The following is a 9449-nucleotide window of genomic DNA, read 5'->3' as shown; positions in this document are numbered from 1 at the left end:
CAAATTTTAACATTTGACGATCTTGACGCTTTGATAATTATGGCGGATCAATCTCGCGACAATTACGACGCGGAATTCCAGCATATTTTCGGTTGACACTTTGATAAATAGGCCCCTAGGCGTTCAATCTCCAAGTAGTCAGCTTCAGAAAATCTAGGTTAGGATGTAGAAAAGGACCCTGAAGTAGAAGGTCCTTACTCTGAGGAATTTCCACGAGGAAAATGACGACATCTGCACCAGATCTGCAAAACAAATTCTGTGAGGCCAAGCTGGAGCAACTCCGAAGCCCACTCCTGTTTGACACAGGCTATCACCAGAGGAAGGAGGGTAAACGAAGGAAATAGGTAAATGAAACCAAAGACCAATGGAACCGCCAGAATGTTGACCACAGCTGCTTGCGGATCCCTTGATTTTGATCCGTAAATTGGATGTTCTGAAAGTTAACACTGAGAATACTTCCGGATGAAGGGCCCACTCTCCTGGATGAAGGTCTATCTGCTCAAATAATTTGCTTCCCAGATGTCCACTTCTGGGATGTGGAAGGCAGAAGAGAGTCCATTGTGAGACTCCGCCCACTGAAGAACGCGAGTTACCTCTTTCATGGCAAAGGAACTTCTTGATCTTCCCTGGCGGTTGATATACACCACCAAAGAAATGTCCGATTGAAATCTGACAAACCAGACCAAACTCAATTAGGCCAAGCTATCAGTGCAATGAAGATTGTTGTCTTCTCTAGGATATTTAATGGGAGAGTAGACTTTTCCCGAGTCCAAAATCCCGGAGCTTAAGCGAACCCAGACTGCACCCCAGCCTGACAGGCTGGTATGTGAAAACACCATTTCCCAAGATAGTCTCAGGAAGCATGTGCCCTTTGACAGATGGTCCTGAGAGAGCCACCAGGACAGGCAATCTCTCGCCTGGATGTCTAAGACTATCCTCTGAGAAAAGTCCAAGTGGTGTCCATGCCCATATCTGAGCATGCATAACTGTAAAGGTCTCAGATGGAAACGAGCAAAAAGAATAATGTCCCTGGGAACTACCATTAGACCAATGACTTCCCTATGCAAAGCCACTGATGGACTGAAGGGATTTTTTAGAGAGGGGAGTACCGCTCTTGGAGGAATAGCAATACTAGGCCAATGCATGGAGTGGACAGAGCAAGCTCTTCTTCCATCTCCCTGTTCAAAATATCAATTTAATATCAGTTTAATCTGATATTATTAAACTGATAAGAACAGATACTACACTTGATCCTAGCCAAAAGGCTGAGAAAGACAGGCAGCAAGAAAACTGGATATTCTGACCTCAGTCAAGAAATCTTCATGAAAATCTAGCATATGATCGTTCCCCAAAAACATACCCTTATATAAAGGCACCAAGGAACTCTTTTTTAGATTTATATTCCACTCGTGAGAGCGAAGAAAAAACAAGGGAATCCGTATGGGAATTTGCTAAATGAAAAGATGGCGCCTGAACCAAGATATCATCCAGGTAAGGAGCCACCGCAATTCCTTGAGATCTGGCCACATATATAACCTATATTCACTGGCAATAGTTTCTGGAGGTGGCTGCACATCAATAAGCCTTAAAAAAGGAAATGATGGACTACAAATAGATATGCCCGGATGAAGCCAAACTTTTGGTGAAACATACGTCGGTTTTACTTACTCTCTATTGAGTTATGGAGGAAAACTTTTGAGGACATCAACACAGTCTACAGCTGATTACTCTTATTTAGCATACCTTGAGCCATTTCATTAGCCAACCGCTAGTGTGTAAGTGTAGAAGGAGCCGGCATCGGGTTAAATACTCGATTTCGCCGCGGTTTGAATATACCAGGGCAACTGGGTAACCGAACGCGTATGAGAAAAAGCGCACACCTTGGCGCATAGCAAGATTTAAGCTGAAGATATTTACAGACTTTATCTGTGCTAACAGCGTGGGATGGAGATTTCTTCTGAAAGAAAAAAGTAGTTCATAGAGCCTTAATGTTGACAATAAAAGCAGCAAATTTATTATACAAAAATTAAAACAGCACACAGGAGGTGGCAATGTGTATCAAAAAAGCCAAGCAAAAAACGTCTGACCGGTTTCGGTGTTACAACACCGTAATCATAGACATAAACTTACTGCAGCTGTTATAGAACTATATAGCATACAGCTCATTCTGATTGGTTAAAACATAAAAAGAAAGGAATGGCCTAAATATAACCCTTCATTCACCTGGCAAAATTTAGGATTGAATAAGATGAATGTTACAAACTGCTATTTGTAACTGGCCCTTTAAATGGAAAATTGCCCTGCTTCCCTGGATTGTGGAGAAGCCTATTTGCCAGCCTCATGACTATGGCCCCTGGAAGATTGCGCCCCTGAAAACGTATTAACTTTTATTGGGTGTGTATGGCCCTTTAAGAACCGTCTGGGGACATATTGTGACTTTGGTGAACAATGCCCCTTTAAGACTATGTCCCCAGACCTGTAAAATAACTTGTCCCTGGCTTTCTCCCACTTGGTTCAGTAAATAGGGCTTACTGAACCAAGTACCACACAGGCAGACCACCCAGAAGTTAAAGTGTACAGGCAATTTACCTCCCAGGCTGTGAGGTTACTGCAGGTTAATTGCCGACCGCTGGGTGGCCGCAGTTCATGCAAACGAACACGTGGCGGCGGCCATCTTTGTTCATTCGAATGCGGTCAGCGGTGTATGCTAAAGATTCTGTGGAACTAAAATCGGATGCGCAAATACACGGACACCGCTGACCCTTACCTTCTCCCATACGGAACTTGCAGCTCCAGAGACTAAAAGTCCCGTTCGAAAATGGGACTTAGTCGTTTTTTCTGCATGAAATTGACCGACCGCACAGCCCAAATCTATGGAACTGTTTTGGGCAGGAAATTGTGCTTGCGGTCGGTCATAAAGGGACCTCCAGCTAACTTTTGATCCACTGGAGGGATTTGGCTGATTATTGGAAGTGTTTATGTTTGATGTATGCTGAGTCTGAATATGTAACTTTTATGGAGATTGAATGTATGGTTTTAAAGTTACAGTGTATGTGTAAAAACTGTATTTTTACTGTATGTAATAATTATGTTAACTGCTTATCTGAGGGGAGGGGATGTGTGGGTTGTTTTGTTATTTGATTGGTTATTTTATGCCTCCCCCTGGGTGTGTCCTGTATGTGCACAACCATAATAAAAACCAGGCTGGGTGTTCCAGCACCTCAGACCTCTTCTGACCCTCTAACTTGCAGCCTTGACTCATGTTTGTAGGGGACAGCTATAATCACTACAGGGATTGCTATGCTCTTCATACTCCCTTAGCTACTGAGCTATTGTAAGAGCTCTTGTTCCTGATCCTGCTTCGCTCTACAGAAGGAAGAGGTTCACCTACTGGAGCCTGGTCGTAGATCCAGGGCGCAGAGCAGACGGCGAGATACCAGCCCAGCAGCGGTGGTTCGTAAAGTCTGCATTACTTATGGTGGCTACGCAGTAGTTATGGTGTCTACAGTGCTGATGATCCTTTGGTGAGCGCTAGGAGCATCCTTTTCTATGGTCCAACTTCCAGCCAGCCTGGAGGCAACCGTAACAATGAACTAATATACACAGAACATTTAACATCTTTATCTTACAGAGATCAACAATGAACCTTATTTATTAACTGGCTTAGTAATATTAGAATAACCAATCATGAGTGGTAAAGAGGAAAACCTCTTAATAGAGATTGGGTACTCATCTAGTTTTGAACCCATAATTCTTGACGATATACACACCCATAATGGATAATCTAAATTAGATATCTTATTAAATTTGCTAAACCTTGTTATTGCATAAGCCAATATAAATTCATCATGAATTGTGACAATGAGATTAAATATGGCATTAAGATTTACATCATAGAACTATTGCAACTAAACACCAAACACCATAGACAGCGGTTTATCACCTAAAATGGGACATAATTTTGGAAAATATGTGTCCGTATGTGTGAGCTGTGTATAATTGTAAAAGGAGAGGTAGACCCTCAGAAGAGATGACCTACCTTTGCCAAAAATTAATGATATAGTGTTCTGAATTGAAGCCTACTGGAACCAGGCTATTCAGCCTGAATATCCAATATCCAATAGGCTTCTTGTCGACATAGTATTGAAAGTTTATCTCCACCCCTGGGTGGTCTCTGTATTTGTTTGATAGCTTTCCATTTGAATGTATCCACATTCTTATGGTGAAACTCCAGAAAGTGTCTGGAGAGTGCTGAGCATGGCCTCTCGGCTGAAATGTAAGACAGGTGTTCCCGAATTCGGGTACCCACCTCTCTAGTGGTTCTACCTATGTATGCCCTCTTACACTGGATGCATTCAATCAAATAAATGACATATACACTCTTGCATTTTACACATCCCTTAGTAGGGCATTCTTCCCCTGTCTGGTGTAATGTAAACAACTTAGAGACCTGTATATGGTCACATGAAGTTAGAGAAGCGCAGCCTGTATATTTGTCTTGTTCACATGATATACATGTATTTCTCCCACATATATAGGTTCCCGAGCACTGTAGCCAGGAACTCCCAGAAGATTTGCTTTTTAAGAGACTAGGGGATAGTATATTTCCTAGTGTGGCATTACGTTTTGCAGAAAAGGAACATCCATTTTCCACTTGTTTTCTTCCATTAATATGAGCAGATTCTTATTTATGATCCTACAGACCTGTTCATATTGGTCTGAAAAATTAGTTACAAATCTGGGTTGAGAGTGTAATTTATTTTGTGAACTCTTAGACATATCCATGAGCATAGTTTCACGATTCATATGCTTAACCTCCTGATAGGCTCTATCAACCACTTTTCTCGGGTAGCCTCTCTCTCTCAATCTTTGACTGAGGTTTTCACTCTCTCATTGGAATGATACCTCCAGGGTACAATTCCTTTTAAGCCACATGAATTGTCCTTTGGTTATGCATCTAAAGACATGCCCAGGATGACTGCTACGGGCATATAATAGGCTGTTCCCTGCAATAGGCTTCCTAAAGAGAGTAGAAACCACTTTTCCTAGTAAAGTTGAGCCTCTTAGGGACACATCTAAATAGTTAATGTTTTCCTTCTGCCACTCATAGGTAAAACGAATGCCCACATTTTTTAAGTTTAAGCTGTCAACAAAACTCCTTGCTTGATCTTGGTCAGACCACCAAACGATCAGAAGGTCATCAATGTACCTGATAGATTTTTTTTTATTTGTTCCACAGGGACGCCAGTACCTTCATAGACGTGGCATCTCTTCCACCAACCCATAAACAGGTTGGCGTACGACTGGGTAAATTTTGCTCCCATTGCTGTGCCATGCCTCTGGAGGTAGTAGCCTCCCTGGAACATAAAGAAGTTATGCTCCAGCAAAAAACCTAATCACCTTGGTAAGAAATATTTTCATCTCATACGATAAATTGGTATACAGAAAATATCTAATGACTATTAAGCCATGTTGGTGAGGTATAGATGAGTACAGGGAAACCACGTCTATGGTAAGCCAACTGTACTCATCTTTGCAATCAATACTCTCCATCACCTGTAGGGTATGGGTGGTATCCCTTACATAACTAGGCAATTTTGATACAAGTGGCTGTAAAAAGGAATCAACCCATTTTGACAATGGTTCCAAAAGGGAGCCAATGCCAGCCACTATTGATCTCCCCTTAACTTCATTTATGCTTTTATGGACTTTGGGGAGATGGTGGAAGATGGGAATGACGGGATCATTAACCATCATCTGATCTGCAGACTGTGTATCAATCAGCCCATCCTCCTCCGCCTCATCCAAAAGTTGCCTAAGTTCACTAGAGAACCTAAAAGCTGGGTTTTGGGGCAGCACCATATAGGTATCTACATCACTTAATTGGCGAATAGCCTCATTGATGTAGTGTACCCTATCCATCAACACCACACTCCCACCCTTGTCCAAATGTTTAATTACGATTTGATCGTTGTCTCGTAACTGAGTTAGTGCTACTTTTTCTTTTAATGTTAAATTGTATGGACCCTCTTTTACAGACCTGGATAGCTGCGTTAAGTCCTCCACTACCCGCTGATGAAAAACTTCTAGGGCCTTACCTCTAGCTTGTAGGGGATAGAAGGTTGATTTGGATTTCAGCATAGGGTTCGAAGTCTGCCGGTGGGGGTCATCAATAACTTGACCCTAACTCTGCAAACTTTCTAGGGACACCGGAGTACAGGTATCCTCAAAAAACATAGAACTTAAAGCAGGGGGGCTTGAAAGGTCCTCATTTCTAGATGTTTGTTCTGTTATATTACTACTTGAGAAATATTTCTGTAAAGTGAGATCTCTAACTTATTTATTAACATTCAAAATAGTTTGAAATAAATCGAACAATTTGGATGGAACAAAACCGAGACCATAATTCAAGACCAGTCATACAAAAAGATTAGAGTGGTGAGAGTTGGTTAAGCACCAATAGAATGCAAATCAAATGCCTCCCTGCTGGATCAATGAAGCCAAAGTCACTCCCAATGTACGTCAATATTCTGTGCAGCCAGAAATTTATATACAAACACGGCCAGGCACACACAGTGCTCTCTTATCCTCCACCTTGGACTTTTCGATCCCTGTTTGCTGTTCAACTTTCCATCCATTTTTAATATTCAAAATAAAGATCCGTTTTTAAAATTTTGTTGGTGTGGATCGTACCTTCTTCTATCATTTACATAATTCAAGACCCTCTCCTCAATTTCAGTAAGGACATGTGAAGAAATGTTAATTACCATATTTATTGATACTTCTGTTTTTTGTTTTGGTTTTTGACTCTCAATGTGTACCTGGGTTGAGCCTGTATTCCCATGGGCTGTCCCACATTTCCTTGTTTCTGGCCTCTACCTCCTTGAAACTGCCTCCCGGCCTCTTGAAAAACCTGGGTATTAACTTTACTAGACCCCGTATTGGTGTTCGCTCCACCCTGTTTAGGTCTAGCCCCTAATTGTGCTATTCCTTTGAGGATCCCTTTATTACTATTACTAGGTTTACATGTGTCTGTTTCTGGTAGTATCAATTCTCCCCTGACATATGTTCATGACCTGACGCTCCCTTGGAGATTTCTTCTATCAAGAAACTGCAGTTTATTTACCAGGACTGTGGCCACCTACTGTGTGATGATACAATATATATTTCTTAGTTCACGGAACTGAGCTACTACACATTTGGACACTATTCAATGAGTATATTTGTATCTCTTGGCATGTTTGTTTGATGTTTATGCCTTGTTTTTTGTCCCCTTGAGTTCTCCTTCTCTCTTTCATACTTAGTTTATAATTTTGTTTATTTTTCTGGTAATCACGGTTATATGTATTACGCATATTTGTATAGCCTAACTACACATATACAGTACATTTTACTATATGTGTATTAAATAAGGTTTAATTAGACGAAGAGTGCTGTTATGGGGTTTCTTTTGTTTCTTATATATTTTTGATATCTCTGCTAAAGAGACTTGTCGGACTATTAAGCAGTAATCAGAAAACTGATGAACGGACGTTGACACAATAACTGAGACGCCTCTAGATACTTCCTGCTGCGAAACAGGAAAAGTATAGCCTTACAAACAAGCTGAATAAAAAGCAGATACTCCGCTTATAAGGTCTTCAGAGCCTCTTGATGTACGAGACAGGCTTAACTTTGACTAAAACACTTTGGTCCCAGTACTAATAGAGATAACTGTATATCCCAATATCGCACCGGGGTCACATACTGAAAACCCCCCCTGGTGCCGTACATGTAAAGAGCGCCAAATGTCCTATCCATGGCAGGAATTGCAGAGAAGTATGCAATGCTGCAGGAAAGATAAAAACATGGCCCCTGAGAAAAAGAAACCAAGCTAATGTTGCACATTATGAGCCTCATCATTACAAGGTATTGAAAGCAAGGTGCCAAGCTAAAGATACGTATATTGACCCATTTAGGATACGGATACAAACTGCGGTAACCTCCTCTACCAAAAAAGAACGGAGGTGCTGCCACTGAGAAGGGGGAAACGTACCGGCAGTAATCCCTTACAGTAAAGCTCCTAGAAGAGCTAAAAATACCTCCCCTCACATTAATGTATATTAGGGGAATATAGATAGGCAAACAGGGCTATAAGGTTTGATTCCCTTGGTCTTAGCTTATAGCTGATTTTCCACGCGGGCGCCGGCTAATCCTGTCGCTTCCCTTTTTAAGCTGCTCTCTATATATTAACAGAGCAATTGCATAAACTTCCAAGCCATTAGACAAAATCCCAACAGTGAGACTACCTCGACGTCTTCCAACTGCTAAAAGCCACCATTACTCTGTAATGTTCGTGGGATATTCCACTATCAGATCAAACTTTGCCAGTAGTCTTGTTACCCCAGTGTCAAGCTGGAATGATAGGGAATATCCCAGGCAGAGAAAGTTTGCAAAATGAGGTAAGCGGTACTCACAGTAGACAGGGTAGTCCTTGACAGCAACAGGTAGGGAATCAGCGGTTAGGCGGTTCAAGGGTAAAGCACTTCAAGGACTGGCGACAAACAGGATAGCCTTTGACGGCAACAGGTAAAGAAACCAGCGGTAACGCAGTTCAAGGCTAAACCACTAGAATGGTCAGGAAGGCAGAGTTTGGCAACAGTAAGGCAGTCCAAAGATTCAAGGGATAAACAAGCAGAGTGGTCAGACAGGCAATGTTCAGCAACTGTATAGCAATCCAGAATTTAGGGGTTAAGCAAGCAGAGTAGTCAGACAGGCAGAGTTAATTAACAGTGAGGCAATCCAGTAGCTTAGGGGTTAAGCAAGCAGAGTAATCAGGCAGGCAGAGTTCATTAACAGTGATGCAATCCAGTAGCTTAGGGGTTAAGCAAGCAGAGTAGTCAGACAGGCAGAGTTTGTCAACAATGAGGCAATCCAGTACTTTAGGGATTAAGCAAGCAGAATAGTCAGACAGGCAGAGTTCAATAACGATATTGCAATCCAGAATTCAGTAATAACAATCACACCCAGGAGCACACAAAGTAACACCTATACTTGGTCAGTGATAGGCAGAAAGTGAGCAACTTACATAGGCGCAGTATATGCACCACAGGAGATCCTGACAGGCTTCAGAGTGAGAGGAGCGTGCGGCGATGACATCACCGTCGCACGCAACAGGAGCCGACTCAGCCCTGGGCAACGAGCAGAGTAGCAGGCACTGCATCACTAGCAACAGCTAGAGCAGCGCAGCGTGACATACTCTTCATAAAAAGATTGACATGGACACAGCATAGCCCCAATCCTTGCTTGCAGGGAAAAGTACCCATTACAGGATGAAATAGTTGATCACCTTCAGACACATCTTCACACCCCCCCCATGATGTATGAAGCAAAGAATGACTGGGAGTTCTGGGAACTGGGAGTGTTCTTTGCTTCCCCCTGGTGGCCAGGAGTTGAATTCCCACTAGTAA

The 9449-nt window shown here is 42.1% G+C and overlaps 1 pseudogene; it reads right to left on the bottom strand.

Annotated features, from left to right (window-relative positions):
• Positions 1-1098: 1098 nt before the first annotated feature.
• On the bottom strand, positions 1099-1278 carry LOC128654994 (uncharacterized; annotated as a pseudogene).
• Between the last annotated feature and the right edge of the window lie 8171 nt (positions 1279-9449).

The sequence above is a fragment of the Bombina bombina genome, chromosome 3 (assembly GCF_027579735.1).
Source record: "Bombina bombina isolate aBomBom1 chromosome 3, aBomBom1.pri, whole genome shotgun sequence".
Classification (NCBI taxonomy): Eukaryota; Metazoa; Chordata; class Amphibia; order Anura; family Bombinatoridae; genus Bombina; species Bombina bombina.
This window is presented reverse-complemented; position numbering and strand designations above follow the sequence as displayed.